Genomic DNA, 17,305 nt, shown 5'->3' with positions numbered 1-17,305 from the left:
TAAAATATTGTTTTTTCATGCCATTAGTTGCTTTTAATAAATGAAACTATGTTCTATCTTTATTATTCTCACCCTTCATACCAGGAAACTTTAGATAGGTAACAACTTCCTGTGCCAATAACTTTCAGTTCAGTTCAGTTCAGTCGCTCAGTCATGTCTGACTCTCCGCGACCCCATGAATCACAGCACGCCAGGCCTCCCTGTCCATCACCAACTCCCGGAGTTCACTCAAACCCATGTCCATAGAGTCGGTGATGCCATCCAGCCATCTCATTCTCCGTCGTCCCCTTCTCCTCCTGCCCCCAACCTTTCCCAGCATCAGAGTCTTTTCCAGTGAGTCAACTCGTCGCATGAGGTGGCCAAAGTATTGCAGTTTCAGCTTTGGCATCAGTCCCTCCAATGAACATCCAGGATTGATCTCCTTTAGAATGGACTGGTTGGATCTCCTTGCAGTATAAGGGACTCTCAAGAGTCTTCTTAATTATTGTCTTTTTTCCCTCTCTGTGGTAGATAGTGGAGATTATTTATGAGAAAAGTACAGATGTTCCAAATAAATCAGGTGAGCTAATAATCACCTCCTACAAGGGAGGAAGGGACAGTTGTCAGTGATATCAGATCCTCTTTCCAGCTTTCATTTTCTGACCTCTGAAATTGACGTTGGGTGCTGAGCTCCAGAGAAAGGAGAGGTTTTTCTCCATAACAAGAAAAAACAACTCCTGCTACAGAAATTTGCAATGGGCAATGGCCACGATCTGGAAGAGGGGGCACCAGGGTGAGCAATCAAATGTCTCAGAAAGGGCTCTGTTACTGGCAGATCCAAGCATATAGTTGCTAGGGCAACCAGGTATTCAAGCTCTGAGGGAAACAAAATATCCACCAACACACTGAGACTTACCAACAAACAAGGTAAGTGTACACAGGCACATGTGGGTCTCCCGAGGTGGCACAGTGGTGAAGAATCCACCTGCCGTTTCAGGGAATGCAAGAGATGCGGGTTCCATCCTTGGGTTGGGAAGATCCCCAGAGAAGGAAATCGTATCCCACTCCAGTATTCTTGCCTGGAGGCCTATAGACCATGGGGTCTCAAAGAGTTGGGCACGACTGAGCACACAGGCACGTGTACACATATACACACGCTCGTGCATGAACTGAGGTCCTTGCACACACACTCAGCATTGTAGACACAGGCATTCAGAGTTTAAAAGCACACAGCTATGCACTTGGGCAATGGAAGCAGGTCCTGCTTCTCAGATCTGGGAAACAGAGTCCAGGGAGGAAAGAGGCTGTTTCAGAGCTTTTCTGTCCAGTGTACAGTCTCGAAGTAACCATCAGCCAAGTGGTGCTCTGCAGGCAGCCACTCTGGAGGGAGATGCATTTCCTGCATCTATTTGGTCTCTATGGCCAAGTGCCCAATGTGCCCAGTGAACTGCCCACTCTTGCCAAACAGTTATTGTGAAATCCTCCTGATTTTCAACCCGAATCCTGGAACTATACAAAGAAGTCTCCAGCATTCTCCAAGTTATCTAATTATTTCCATTTAAGAATAGACATGATCACATCCATTTCCCTGACTGTTTATTGATCAGGTGCTGGGAGACCTTGCAGATGCTACAGGTTCAGTTCCAGACCATCACAATAAAATGAATATCACAATGAAACAAGTCACACGAACTTTTTTTATTTCCTGTTGAATATGAAAGTTCTGTTTACATTACACTCTAGTCTATTAAGTGTATAGTAGCATTATGTCTAAGAAAACAATGTACCTACCTTAATTAAAAATGTTGCAAAGAAATGCTAACCATCATCTGAGCCTTCAGGGAGTCATAGCATCAAAGTGCAATCGTGACATCAAAGATTGCTGATCACAGATCTAACAGATACAATAATGATGACAAAGTTTGAAATATTGTGACAGTTACCAAAATGTGATGCAGAGACACAAAGTGAGCAACTGCTGTTAGAAAAATGGTGCCAATAGACGTGTTTGACATAGAGATGCCACAGACTTTCAGTTTATAGCCAATGCAATATCTCTGCTCAATAACGTGAAGTGCAATAAAATAAGGTGTGCCTGTGTAGTGTTCTTGGGTCTGCTCTCTATGCTTTACATACAAATGCTCTCTCATTCTCAGAGAAGCCCTGCAAGGTAGAAATTATTATCTCAAATTTGTAGAAAGGGAAGGTGAGACTCCAAAAGGCCTGGTTCCAAAGCTGGTAAGTGACTGTGTTGGGAGACACATTTTCTTGTCTGTCCGAGTCCATAGCCCCGTGTTCCTGCCAACGCAGCTGGCTCTCCCTGGATAGGGAGCAGACCTGCTGTCCCTCAGCTGCTGAACCCATGCCGACCTTCTCTGCCCCAAGGCATCGTGGCGCCAGCCCCACCCGCTCCCTCAGCTTCTGCCTTTGTTGCTTTCTCTCCAGTGGCTCAGGTGAGTATCTGCTTTTATACCCCTGCTGTGGCCAGGGCTAGCCTGGGCTGGCAGGGTCATTCCCATCCACAGAGTCTGGGCCAGGTACCTGCTCCTTTAAAGAACCCTTCAATAGGTAGGGTGTCAGGGTCTCCTAGATTTACTCAGAAAACAGGCAGCAATGCAAGCCGCTCCAGTACTCTTGCCTAGAAAATCCCATGGACAGAGGAGCCTGGTAGGCTGCAGTCCATGGGGTCGCTAAGGGTCGGACATGACTGAGCGACTTCACTTTCACTTTTCACTTTCACACATTGGAGAAGGAAATGGCAACCCACTCCAGTGTTCTTGCCTGGAGAATCCCAGGGATGGGGGAGCCTGTGGGCTGCTGTCTATGGGGTCACACAGAGTCGAACACGACTGAAGTGACTTAGCAGCAGCAGCAACAGCAGCTATTCTTCCCAAAGCCCCTCCTTCTATAGAAAGTAAACTGTGTATCAGGCCAAGGGAAGCTCCGGGGCCAACCAGTGCTCTAAAGCACTTTAGGATTCTTTCCAGGGCAGGAATTCTTCCCCTGAAGTCCCTAGGTAAATCTCTGAGTTGCCTGAGAGATTTTTTTAATTGTTTGTTAAATTATTTGGTTACTCTGTGTGTGTGCATATTTTTCAGAAACAAGATCCATATCTTCTAGGATAGTCTTAAAACTTTTCCTATAAAAATTTTAAGTCTCTGCCTGTAAGAGATGGGATTCAGGCAGGCCCTATGTTCCAATCTCCCAATACTGGTGTTCAGGTGTGATCCTAGGTCAGTACCCATTTGAGGGGAAAGAATCACAAAAAATTACCCTGATGAAAGAGTGTGGGAAATACACTTCAGGGGGAACCTTGGGACTTTGACCCAGAGGTAGAGAAGTCCCACTGGCAGACACACAGGGAACTGCAGGATGAAGGGGCCAAGGAGTGATTCCGATGCTTTAATCCTCGTGCAGGGGAGTGTGGTCCAGACAAGGCAAAGGGACAGCTAGTGAAACTGTCCAGGTGTGGGCTGGAATCCTACTTCTGGCACATAATGGTCATGAAATATTGAGTGCAGTGGGCTTTTGCTATTGTTTTTACTTCTTGAGATCTCACTGCTTTATTCATATATTGATGATGAAAATATATATTTATCATTGTCTTTTTTGAGAATCCCATAGTAATCATAAGGAAAGCTGCAAGTTATTGAGTGTTTATTACATGCCAAACTTTTCTCTATATCATCTCATTTGTTCCTGTTTTTATCGTGCATTTTAGCTCAGGGAGAAAAGGATGCTCAGAAAGTTCAGCGACTTGCTGACCTGGTAGAACAGGGCTGTGACATCCAGGCAATCTGAGTGCAGAGCCCATGCTTTTACTCATGACACAGTATTAGCACTTTACATTGAGAGTGTTATCACAGGGCCTGGAGCAGAGCAACACATGTTCTCCTACGCTGGGCTCATTGTGGGATGGAACAGGGAGAAGGGATTGGGATCCCTCAGACCCCCAGCAAGGCAACTGCAGAGTGTCACTAAAATAAGCAAGATCTGGCTTTTCATTTAGCTTCTGGGCCCTTTAGCTCTGTTATCCCGGATTTAAGGTGATAAGAATGTCTGTAGAGCTATCTATGAGTTCTGACAACTAGAACAAAGTTTTCCCATTTCATATGCTCCCCTCTTGTGATATCTGACCCACCTGTTGAACCTATACGGAGGCTGACAAGCAAGAGTTCTTACTTTTGCTTCGTGGAGGTCAGATTGCTTTCTTTCATATTAAGATAGAGCCAAATGAATGTCTCTGGGAACCAGCCTGGATTAACACTCATACAATAAGTAGAGATTGAGGGTCAAACAAATCTGGCTTAAACTCTGGTCTTTGTCACTCACCATATGAGTATCCTTGGTCCCATCATTCTCAATTCTGAGCCTCTGCTGTGCCCCTTCACCTAAGAATGGGTCCTGAGTCCTGATCAGTTGTGAGGATCTGTGATAAAGCCTCTGCACAAATACAGTCTCAAAAATGGCAGCTCTTGGGCTTATCTGCATACCTCCAGCACCCTACTTCTCGGTGGGAACTGCTCAGCCTCTGAGTGTAGCCAAGTGTCTCATTCATAGTGTTCACACAGGGGACACTTCCTTTCAGCTTGGGCAGAAGGCAAAGTTGCCTGCCAGGGCAAAGAAAAACAGCATTTCCATTTTCACCCCTAGGACTGGGACACTTGCCCTATGCCCCAGCCCTGTCGCCCTGGGAGCTGACAATGCTTGCAGCTCTCACCTCTATTCCTGACAGCTGCTCAGATAATAATTCTTAATTGTTCCCCGAAAGCAAATGAAAAGCAGCCTGGCATACCTAGAGTGAGTGGCACAAACTGATTGGAAGTTGTTCAGTCAGCCCCCTGACTTTCCTATGTGCTTATAATGAAATGCAGATGTGAGAAGAAGCAGGCTCTGGGGAGGACTGGCCTCCAAACCTATGGAGGCACTGAGTCTTCAGGAGTATAAGGGGTGAGGTTTATAGTCATACATTCCATAAACCCCAGATGGTCAGGGGCTTCCTGGGGTGATGGCTCTTTGCTTCTGAGATAGGACCTAACTCCCTTATGCCTGATGAAAAAGGTAGATGCATGCATATGTGTGCTGAGATCATTTTCCATTTACTCTAACTCTGTCTGCACCTGCTTTTCAGTTTCTGCCACCCATAGGTGTGAAGCTCACAGTGGCTGATGTTCCTTGATGAGCAACTTGCCATCTGGACGAGCTAGGTTATCTCAGGTAGAAGGTGCTTCTCAATTTAGGAGATAAAGACAGAGCAGGCTGTCAGATCAGTAAGGATCCTGCCCAGTAAGAAAGAGAGGGCACATTGAAGCTGAGGAATTTGAGGAGAGGGGCACTATTCAGAAAGATGCACGCAGGTCATAGACAGCCGTAAGAATAGTGAAGAAGGCTGTGGATGGCAGGAGCCCCACAGTCTTAGCCCCTCGTGGCCAGAAAGGAGAGGAGGAGGAAGCATGTGTTTTAACTGGGAGAGAGGAGGTGTGAAATGCGCTGAGTCCATCTCCAGGGGATAAACCATCCCATGGCGACCCCACAAGGAACCAGGAGGGGGAACACATACTCTGACTTCACTGGTTCCCCACCTCTTAATCTTCTGCCAATTCCAAGAGCAGAGAGCAGGGGCCCACTAAGACTCACATTGGCCAGCCTCATGGGGCACAGAGCAGGGTGGAATGGCTATGGTGAGGGGGAGAAATGAAAGATGCTTAACATGTCAGGATGCAGAGGAGGAAAAGGGGGATTTACATGGATTATATGCTTATCATGTTCTATGAGAATTAACTCATTTCTTATCTTGGAAAATCAAGAAATCTCTTTTTTGGCAAATGAGGTAAAAGAGACTCAGAATAGTTAAGTGGTTTGCTCAAAGTGGTCCAGCTAGTTTGTCAGCCTAGATAAAACCTGTGCTCTCTCCATCCTCGATTGCCCCATGTGTTCAGAAGATGTAGATGAAATTCAGAGACATCAGGCAGAGGGCTATTTTCCTAGATCTGGAGCTCAACCATCACAGATCGCAAGCTTGTGGGTGAAGGCTGGCAGAATGGAGTATGTGACATTTGTAGAAAAATCATTCCTTTCCCTTTTCACAGCTGAGGCAGAGACTATATCCCTCAAAACTCTAATTTAGTTGTTGGAGGCCACCCTTCTAAATGGAATGCCAAACAATGCCAAGGCGGGGAGTTACAGAAGAGGCACTGACCTGCAATCAGAAAGGCATGCTTTTGAAATCAGGTTCTGCTATTTTTATTTCTGTATGATCCTAAGTAAGTCACTTAACCTGAGTATCAGCTTCCACATCTATGAAATCTATACAAAGAGAGGAGCAATCCCATCTCAAAGGATGAAATAATAAAACTTGGAATAAAGCATCTAGTACCAGCATTAGTGGCTAGCACATAGCAAGTGCTTTAATAAGTAATGAACATCATTAGTGTAGAAAATATGGTTACAAAGTGCCCAACTGACTACAGGGGCACAGTTTGAAAATATATCTTTAAACAAAATTATTGAATGTACACAAAAAAGTGCACAAATCATAAGTGTACAGCTTGATTCATTTTAACAAGGTGAGCACTCTTGCGTAGCCAGCAGCCTAAATAGGAACAGAACATTTCCAACTTCCTAATTAATGCCTCTGAAACCCCAGAGTAAACCATGCCTCCTAGTTCTGTAACCACTGGTTAATTTAATATATATTTGAAATAGGTACAGATAGACTCAATTATCCTTTTTTGGGCCTGGGTGTTTCTTTTTTTTTTCATTCAACGTTGGCCTTAGAGGTTTCTCTTCATTTCTATGTGAAGTTCATTTCATAGCTATAGAGGATTTAATTATATGAATATCACAGCTTATGCAGTCTACTGTTTATAGACTTGGCTTATTTTTATTATGTTATTACAAATAATGTCCCTGTGAAGATTTTATTGTACATGATTTTGGGCAGATTTATGTGTGTGTTTCTGTTAGAGTGCTGGGTCAGAGGTATACATTGGTTGGATTTTATATAGATACTGCTAAAATGTTTTCAGACGCCGTTGCACTGATTTATGCACTTCACCTGTGATGTCTGAGAATTGCAGTTATTGTAAATCCTCACTAACACTAGTGCTTTCAGATATTTTAATTGTAGCCATGTTAGTGGAAATGTAGTATACCAAATTGTGGATTTTATTTGCATGCTCTTGTTGACTAACGAGATTGACTCTTCACATATACTTATCTGAATATCTGCTTTTGTGAAATGTCCCTCTTCTCCCACACCATAACTTGCCTTCTCACTCTCTACTATCTTTTGATGAACAGAAGTTCTTAATTTAAATGTAGGTTCATGTATCAACTTTTCTCTTACCCTCAGTATCATTTTGTCCTGTTTCTGAAAGCTATACCTAACCCAGGTCAGGGAGACATTCTCCGATGTTTTCTTCTGGATACTTTGTTGCTGCCTGTTTTGTTTTTCACATTTACACCTAGAATCATCCTGGACTTAATTTTTAAATTAAAAATAGAAGTTAAAAGACATTTTTAAAAACACAGCGATTCAGTTATTCTAGCACCACCTATAGGAAAAAAAGGCCCTTTGTCATCACCATTGCCATGTCACGTTTACATTAATCAAGTGAGCTTATGTGTGCTAGACTGTTTTCGTCTTCTGTCCTGATGGCCTATTTGTCCATTTTTACTGAGACCACACGGTCTTGGTTACTGCAGCTTTGTAATCAGTTGTGATATCTGGTAATTTAAGTCAGTCCTATGCATGCACACGTCAATTTTAGAATCACCATCCTATTTTCCACAAAATTCCTCCTGACATTTTGATTGAAACTGCATTGAATCCAGAAATAAATTTGGAGAAAATTGACACCTCTCCATTCCTTACTTTCAACTTTTTCTGTGTGCTTATATTTAAGGTATAGCATTGTTAGCAGCTTGAAGTTCTATGTGAATGTGTGTGTGTGCTGGGGGTGGGGGTGGGTCCTATGTTATTTTAGTTTATTTTTTAAAATTATTTATTTGTAGCAATTAGTCCACTTGCATTCAATGTAATTTCTGACACAGTTGGGTTAGATCTATAATTGTATTCTTTTTCTACTTGTCGCTCTAGTTCTGTGTTAATAATCTTCTTCTTTTTGCCTACTTTATAGTCAAGACAATGCTTTGTCTTTCAGTATCTTTGCTAGCATGTTGGTTATACATTCTTATATTCTCTAAATCCTTAAAGGAATTTTCTTAAAGATATAAATATGTATTTTTATCAAACTGAAGACAATGTCAGCGTCTTAAACAACTTTAAACATTTTAATATTTTATTTCCCACCTTTTCTTACTTTAATTCTATATATATCTTTGACAAGGGCCAGGAGAAGCAGTAAACATTTATCAAAGATAACAACATGCAGGGGACCAGCTTCCTCTGGGGATGCAGAGATGCATAGAAATGCCCATGGAGATATCAAAGTATACTGTGATGAGTCTACAATGAGGATGACCTTACATCCTCATCTGCCAGAGACATTACGCTTATTGTTCTAACAAAGTTAGTACTAATAGCTCCAATTAGAAGGATAAATTATGTGGTCACTCTTGCTATCATTGATGTGTTGATTGCTTGTTTGTGTCAACTTGGCTAGGAACACAGCACGCAGATATGTGGTCAAACACAATGTCTCTGTGAAGGTATGTTTTAGAAGACATTAGCATTTAAGCCAACAGACGTTGAATAAAGAGGATTATCCTCCATCATGGGGGGAAACCCTTAAGAAAAAAAAATTTGGTTGAGAGCCTTAAGAGAAAAAATGGAGGTCCTCAAAGAATAGGGGATTCTCTGATAGCTCAGTTGGTAAAGAAGCCGCCTGCAGTGCAGGAGACCTGGGTTCAATCCATGGATCGGGAAGATCCCCTGAGAAGGGAAAGGCTACCCACTCCAGTATTCTGGCCTGGAGAATTCCATGGGCTGTATAGTCCATGGGGTCACAAAGAGTCAGATACCACTGAGCGACTTTCACTTTCAGAGAAGAGGGAATTCTGCTCCAATTCTGTATTCAGACTCAAGCTGCAACATCACTTCTTCCTTGTTTGTCCTGCAGATTTTGTACTTGCCAGACTCCTCCATGGGCTTCCCTGATGGCTCAGATGGTAAGGAAACCACTTGCAATGAAGGAGACCTGAGTTCGATCCTGTGTCGGGAAGATCCCCTGGTGAAGGGAATGGCTACCCACTCCATTATTCTTTCTAGGGAATCCCATGGACAGAGGAGCCTGGCAGGTTACAGTCCATGGGGTCACAAAGAGTCAGACATGACTTAATGAATAACATTCACTCAGACTTCTCCATAATTACATGTATAATTGAATGGGCCAATTCCTTAAAAATCCTTCTTTATTCATACACACACACACTCACACACAAACACACACACACTCACACACACACACATTCATACACTGTTGGTTCTGTTTCTTTGGAGAACTGTTACTAATATAATGAACTTTTGCATAAGGGGCTATGGAGGCATTGTTGTTTAGCTGCTCAGTTGTTTCCAACTCTTTGTGACCCCATGGATTATAGCCTGCCAGGATATCAATTCAGTTCAGTTCAGTCAGGATATAACCCATGGATTATATCCTCTGTCCGTGGGATTTCCCATACTGGAGTGGGTTTCCATTTGCTACTCCTATGCCTTGGACTGCAAGGAGATCCAACCAGTCCATTCTAAAGGAGATCAATCCTGGGTGTTCATTGGAAGGACTGATGCTGAAGCTGAAACTCCAATACTTGGCCACCTCATGCGATGAGTTGACTCACTGGAAAAGACTCTGATGCTGGGAGGAGTTGGGGGCAGGAGGAAACAGGGACGACAGAGAATGAGATGGCTGGATGGCATCACTGACTCGATGGACATGAGTCTGAGTGAACTCCGGGAGTTGGTGATGGACAGGGAGGCCTGGCGTGCTGTGATTCATGGGGTCGCAAAGAGTCAGACACGACTGAGCGACTGAACTGAACTGAACTGAACTGATGCAGGCCTAGTTACAGGCAACATTGTTTCTTCTGAACCCACAAATATGAAAGGAAAGTAGGCTAAATGACAAGTCTGAGGGATGCTGAGTTCTGTGGCTGGAAGTTGGTGGAGGGCCTGGAAGAGGAAATTATGGGGAAGCTTTGAAAGGCCAAAGAGGTTTGCATTTCTGATAAAGTGCTCTCCAGATAATGGGGAACCACCAGAGAATTTAAGGAGAGAAACCCTGGAGGTGTTGACTTCTTCCTAAGGCTCTGTTTAGCAGTGGATGAGTGGTAGGATGGGAAAAAATAGATAGCAGGATCATGAGGTAGTGCTGGCCATAGCCTAACATATAAGAACAGGGTTCTGAGCTTATGCAGCAGCTGGGGAGAATGAAAAGGATAAAGATGGCTTTGAGAAACATTATCCTTTATTTCTCCTTATTGTTGTACCTGTCTGATGACATCTGTACCCTGAATCAGAGAAGGCAATGGCAGCCCACTCCAGTACTCTTGCTTGGAGAATCCCTTGGATGGAGGAGCCTGGTAGGCTGCAGTCCATGGGGTCGCTAAGAGTTGGACACGACTGAGCTACTTCACTTTCACTTTCCACTTTCATGCATTGGAGAAGGAAATGGCAACCCACTCCAGTGTTCTTGCCTGGAGAATCCCAGGGACAGCGGAGCCTGGTGGGCTGCCATCTATGGGGTGGCACAGAGTCAGACACAACTGAAGTGACTTAGCAGCAGCAGCAGCAGCAGTACTCTGAATAAACCCATCAACCTGTTTTCTCTATTCCTATAGCCAGAAAGTAGAGCACAGGTGATGTAAGTTTATACCAGAGCAGGTTGCTGTCCTAATAAATTCACGATCACCAGTCTCAAGGAGACCTGAAAATTCTACTAGGACATTCTAACCAATTCAATCTTCACTTTCCCCAGAAACTGTTCACACTTCTAAAATGCATGAACATGCCTTCCCCTTCCCTCACTCAACATTTTAAAACTTAAATTTAAAAATCCTTAGAAAAATACAACTTTCCAAAACTGAAAAAGGAAGAAATAGAAAATCTTAACAGACCAATCACAAGCATGGAAATTGAAACTGTAATCAGAAATCTGCCATCAAACAAAAGCCCAGGACCAGACGGCTTCACAGCTGAATTCTACCAAAAATTTAGAGACGAGCTAACACCTATCCTACTCAAACTCTTCCAGAAAATTGCAGAGGAAGGTAAACTTCCAAACTCATTCTATGAGGCCACCATTACCCTAATACCAAAACCTGACAAAGATGCCACAAAAAAAGAAATCTACAGGCCAATATCACTGATTAACATAGATGCAAAAATCCTTAACAAAATTCTAGAAAACAGAATCCAACAACATATTAAAAAGATCATACATCATGACCAAGTGGGCTTTATCCCAGGGATGCAAGGATTCTTCAATATCTGCAAATCAATCAATGTAATACACCACATTAACAAACTGAAAAATAAAAGCCATATGATAATTTCAATAGGTGCAGAGAAAACCTTTGACAAAATTCAATATCCATTTATGATAAAACCCCTCCAGAAAGCAGGAAAAGAAGGAACACACCTCAACATAATAAAAGCTATATATGACAAACCGACAGCAAACATTATCCTCAGTGGTGAAAAATTGAAAGCATTTCCCCTAAAGTCAGGAACAAGACAAGGGTGCCCACTCTCACCTTTACTATTCAGCCTAGTTTTGGAAGTTTTGGCCACAGCAATCAGAGCAGAAAAGAGAAATAAAAGGAATCCAGATTGGAAAAGAAGAAGTAAAACTCTCACTGTTTGCAGATGACATGATCCTCTACACAGAAAACCCTAAAGATCCACCAGAAAATTACTAGAGCTAATCAATGAATACATGACTGAAGTGACTTAGCAGCAGCAGCAGCAGCAGGATATAAATCAACACATAGAAATCCCTTGCATTCCTATACACTAACAATGAGAAAACAGAATGAGAAATTAAGGCAACAATTCCATTCACCATTGCAATGAAAAGAATAAAATACTTAGGAATATATCTACCTAAAGAAATGAAAGACCTATATATAGAAAACTATAAAACACTGGTGAAAGAAATCAAACAGGACACAAACAGATGGGGAAATATACCATGTTCATGGGTTGGCAGAATCAATATAGTGAAAATGAATATACTACCCAAAGCAATCTATAGATTCAATGAACTCTAGAACAAATAATTTCACAATTTGTATGGAAATACAAAAGACCCCGAATAGCCAAAGCAATCTTGAGGAAGAAGAATGGAACTGGAGGAATCAACCTGCCTGACTTCAGGCTCTACTACAAAGCCACAGTCATCAAGACAGTATGGTACTGGCACAAAGACAGAAATATAGATCAATGGAACAAAATAGAAAGCCCAGAGATTTATCCACACACCTATGGACACTTTAACTTTGACAAGGGAGGCAAGAATATACAATGGAGAAAAGACAATCTCTGTAACAAGTGGTACTGGGAAAACTGGTCAACCACTTGTAAAAGAATGAAACTAGAACACTTTCTAATGCCATACACAAAAATAAACTCAAAATGGAAAAAAAGATCAAAACATAAGACCAGAAACTATAAAACTCCTAGAGGAAAATATAGGCAAAATACTCTTCGACATAAATCACAGCAGGATCCACTATGACCCACCTCCCAGAATATTGGAAATAAAAGCAAAAATAAACAAATGAGACCTAATTAAAATTAAAAGCTTCTGCCCAACAAAAGAAACTATCAGCAAGGTGAAAAGACAGCCTTCAGAATGGGAGAAAATAATAACAAATGAAACAACTGACAAAGAATTAATCTCAAAAATATACAAGCAACTCCTGCAGCTCAATTCCAGAAAAATAAACGACCCAATCAAAAAGTGGGCCAAAGAACTAAATAGACATTTCTCCAAAGAAGACATACAGATGGCTAAGAAACACATGAAAAGATGCTCAACATCACTCATAATCAGAGAAATGCAAATCAAAACCATAATGAGGTACCATTTCATGCCAGTCAGAATGTCTGCTATCCAAAAGTCTACAAGCAATAAATGCTGGAGAGGGTGTGGAGAAAAGGGAACCCTCTTACACTGTTGGTGGGAATGCAAACTAGTACAGCCACTATGGAGAACAGTGTGGAGATTCCTTAAAAAACTGGAAATAGAACTGCCATATGACCCAGCATTGGAAGGAAAGTTATGACAAAAAGCAGAGATATTACTTTGCCAACCAAGGTCCGTCTAGTCAAGGCTATGGTTTTTCCTGTGGTCATGTATGGATGTGAGAGTTGGACTGTGAAGAAAGCTGATCGCCGAAGAATCGATGCTTTTGAACTGTGGTGTTGGAGAAGACTCTTGAGAGTCCCTTATACTGCAAGGAGATCCAACCAGTCCATTCTAAAGGAGATCAATCCTGGGTGTTCATTGGAAGGACTGATGCTAAAGCTGAAACTCCAATACTTTGGCCACCTCATGCGACAAGTTGACTCACTGGAAAAGACTCTGATGCTGGGAAAGGTTGGGGGCGGGAGGAGAAGGGGACGACGGAGAATGAGATGGCTGGATGGCATCACCGACTCTGTGGACATGAGTTTGAGTGTACTCCGGGAGTTGGTGATGGACAGGGAGGCCTGGCGTGCTGTGATTCATGGGGTCGCGGAGAGTCAGACACGACTGAGCGACTGAACTGAACTGAACTGATGACCCAGCAATCCCACTGCTGGGCCCAACACGTGTACACCCAATGTTCATCACAGCACTGTTTATAATAGCTAGGACATGGAAGGAACCTATCTGCAGACAAATGGATAAGAAAGCTGTGGTACATATACACAATGGAATATTACTCAGCCATTAAAAAGAATACATTTGAATCAGTTCTAATGAGGTGGATGAAACTGTAGCCTATTATATAGAGTGAAGTAAGCCAGAAAGAAAAGCACCAATACAGTATACTAATGCCTATATATGGAATTTAGAAAGATGGTAACTATAACCCTGTAAGCGAGACAGCAAAAGAGATACAGATGTATAGAACAGTCTTTTGGACTCTGTGGGAGAGGGCGAGGGTGGGATGATATGGGAGAATGGCATTGAAACATGTAAATTATCATATGTGAAATGAATCGTCAGTCCAGGTTTGATGCATGATACAGGGTGCTTGGGGATGGTGCACTGGGATGACCCAGAGGGATGGGATGGGAAGGGAAGTGGGAGGGGGTTTCAGAATGGGGAAGACATGTACACCCATGGCAGATTCATGTCAATGTATGACAAAACCGATACAATATTGTAACGTTAAATAAATCAAACTGAGAAAAAAAATTTTTTTAAATAAAAATCTTCAAGATAATTATAGATTACAGAAATAATACAAAGAAATCCAATGACCCTTTAGTCAGTTTCCTCCGGTATAGTATCTTACAAGCCCATAGTATAACATTACATTCAGGAGATGGACATCAGTTACAGCCAAGATGTAACATATTTTCACCATCACAGGACTCTTTATACTGTCCGTTTATAGCCATGTCCACTATCTTCTGCCTTGTCTTAGCTCCTGGTAACCACTAACCTTTCCTCCACTTCCATAATTTTGTCATTTCAAGAACGTTAAATATGTGGAATCATGCAGTATGTAACTTTTGAGGATTAGCTTTTGTCACTCAGCATAATTCTCTGAATATTCTTCCAAGTTGTTTTGTATACTCATATTGCTGAGTGATAGTTCATCACATGGATATACCACTGTTATTTTATCCATTCACCCAATGAAGGATATCTGAGGGTTTCCAGTGTACACCTTTTACAAGTAAACCGGCTGTACAGACAAATAGGTACAGATTTAATGTGAAAATAAGTATTCATTATTATGGGATAAAAGTTCAGGTGTATAGTTGCTGGATTAGAATCGCTATGATAGTTATATGTTTTTTTTTTTTTTTTAAAGAAACTGCCATCTGTATGAACATCCATTCTTTGTTCCTGGTACATTCTTTCACTTTTAAGTGCTATGTTAGGTGTAGAATTTTTTTTTTTTTTAGATTTTTTTGTTGTTGTTCTTTATCAAGTGGAAGAAGTTTCTCTCTATCTCTATTTTCCTGAGTGTTTTATTCTTTGAGTGTTTGTATTTTTATGTCTCTGCTGGGTTAATGACGTTTCTCAACCTTGAAGAAGTGGGTTTCTGTAGGAGGTGTCTATGCATCCCAGCAGCCCACTCCCTTTTGTCACCAAAGGGTCCTCAACCTCCAGGCCACGGACTGGTACCTCCTGTTAGATCTGTGGTGACATTAGAAATGAGGTACATAATAAATGTAATGTGCTTAAGTTCAGTTCAGTCACTCAGTCATGTCCTACTCTTTGTGAAACCATGGATTGCAGCACGCCAGGCCTCCCTGTCCATCTCCAACTCCCAGAGTTTACCCAGACTCACGTCCATTGAGTCGATGATGCCATCCAGCCATCTCATCTTCTGTCGTCCCCATCTCCTCCTGTCTTCAATCTTTATCAGCATCAGGGTTTTTTCAAATGAGTCAGTTTTTCGCATCAGGTGGCCAAAGTATTGGAGTTTCAGCTTCAGCATCAGTCCTTCCAATGAATATTCAGGACTGATTTCCTTTAGAATGGACTGGTTGGATCTCCTTGGGGTCCAAGGGACGCTCAAGAATCTTCTGCAGCACCACAGTTCAAAAGCATCAATTCTTCGGTGATCAGCTTTCTTCCCAGTCCAACTCTCACATCCATACATGACCACAGGAAAAACCATAACCTTGACTAGATGGACTTTGTTGGCAAAGTAATGTCTCTGCTTTTTAATATGCTATCTAGGTTGGTCATAACTTTCCTTCCAAGGAGTAAGCGTGTTTTAATTTCCTGGCTGCAATAAGCATCCACAGTGATTTTGGAGCCCCCCAAAATAAAGTCTGACACTGTTTCCACTGTTTCTCCATCTATTTCCCATGAAGTGATGGGACCAGATGCCATGAACTTTGTTTTCTGAATGTTGAGCTTCAAGCCAACATTTTCACTCTCCTCTTTCACTTTCATCAAGAGGCTTTTGAGTTCCTCTTCACTTTCTGCCATAAGGGTGGTGTCAGCTGCATATCTGAGGTTATTGATATTTCTCCCAGCAATCTTGATTCCAGCTTGTGCTTCTTCCAGCCCAGTGTTCCTCATGATGTACTCTGCATATAAGTTAAATAAGCAGGGTGATGATATACAGCCTTGACGTACTCCTTTTCCTATTTGGAACCAGTCCGTTGTTCCATGTCCAGTTCTAACTGTTGCTTCCTGACCTGCATACGGGTTTCTCAAGAGGCAGGTTAGGAGGTCTGGTATTCCCATCTCTTTCAGAATGTTCCACAGTTTATTGTGATCCACACAGTCAAAGGCTTTGGCATAGTCAATGAAGCAGAAATAGATGCTCTTCTGGAACTCTCTTGCTTTCTCCATGATCCAGCGGATGTTGGCAACTTGATCTCTGGTGCCTCTACCTTTTCTAAAACCTGCTTGAACATCTGGAAGTTCACGGTTCACGTATTGCTGAAGCCTGGCTTGGAGAATTTTGAGCATGACTTTACTAGCGTGTGAGATGAGTGCAATTGTGCAGTAGTTTGAACATTCTTTGGCATTGCCTTTCTTTGGGATTGGAATGAAGACTGACCTTTTCCAGTCCTGTGGCCACTGCTGAGTTTTCCAAATTTGCTGGCGTATTGAGTGCAGCACTTTCACAGCATCATCTTTCAGGATTTGAAAGAGCTCAATTGGAATTCCATCACCTCCACTAGCTTTGTTCGTAGTGATGCTCTCTAAGGCCCACTTGACTTGACATTCTAAGATGTCTGGCTCCAGGTGAGTGATCACGCCATCATGATTATCTTGGTTGTGAAGATCTTTTTTGTACAGTTCTTCTGTGTATTCTTGCCACCTCTTCTTAATATCTTCTGCTTTTGTTAGGTCCATACCATTTCTGTCCTTTATCGAGCCCATCTTTGCATGAAATGTTCCCTTGATATCTCTAATTTTCTTGAAGAGATCTCTTGTTTTTCCTATTCTGTTGTTTTCCTCTATTTCTTTGCATTGATCACTGAGGAAGCCTTTCTTATCTCTCCTTGCTATTCTTTGGAACTCTGCATTCAGATGCTTATATCTTTCCTTTTCTCCTTTGTTTTTCACTTCTCTTCTTTTCACAGCTATTTGTAAGTCCTCCTCAGACAGCCATTTTGCTTTGTTGCATTTCTTTTCCATGGGGATGGTCTTGGTCCCTGTCTCCTGTACAATGT

The sequence above is a fragment of the Moschus berezovskii genome, chromosome 12 (assembly GCF_049115385.1).
Source record: "Moschus berezovskii isolate FMDL1 chromosome 12, NW_MosBer_1.0, whole genome shotgun sequence".
Taxonomy (NCBI): domain Eukaryota; kingdom Metazoa; phylum Chordata; class Mammalia; order Artiodactyla; family Moschidae; genus Moschus; species Moschus berezovskii.
Note: the sequence above shows the minus strand (reverse complement) of the source record.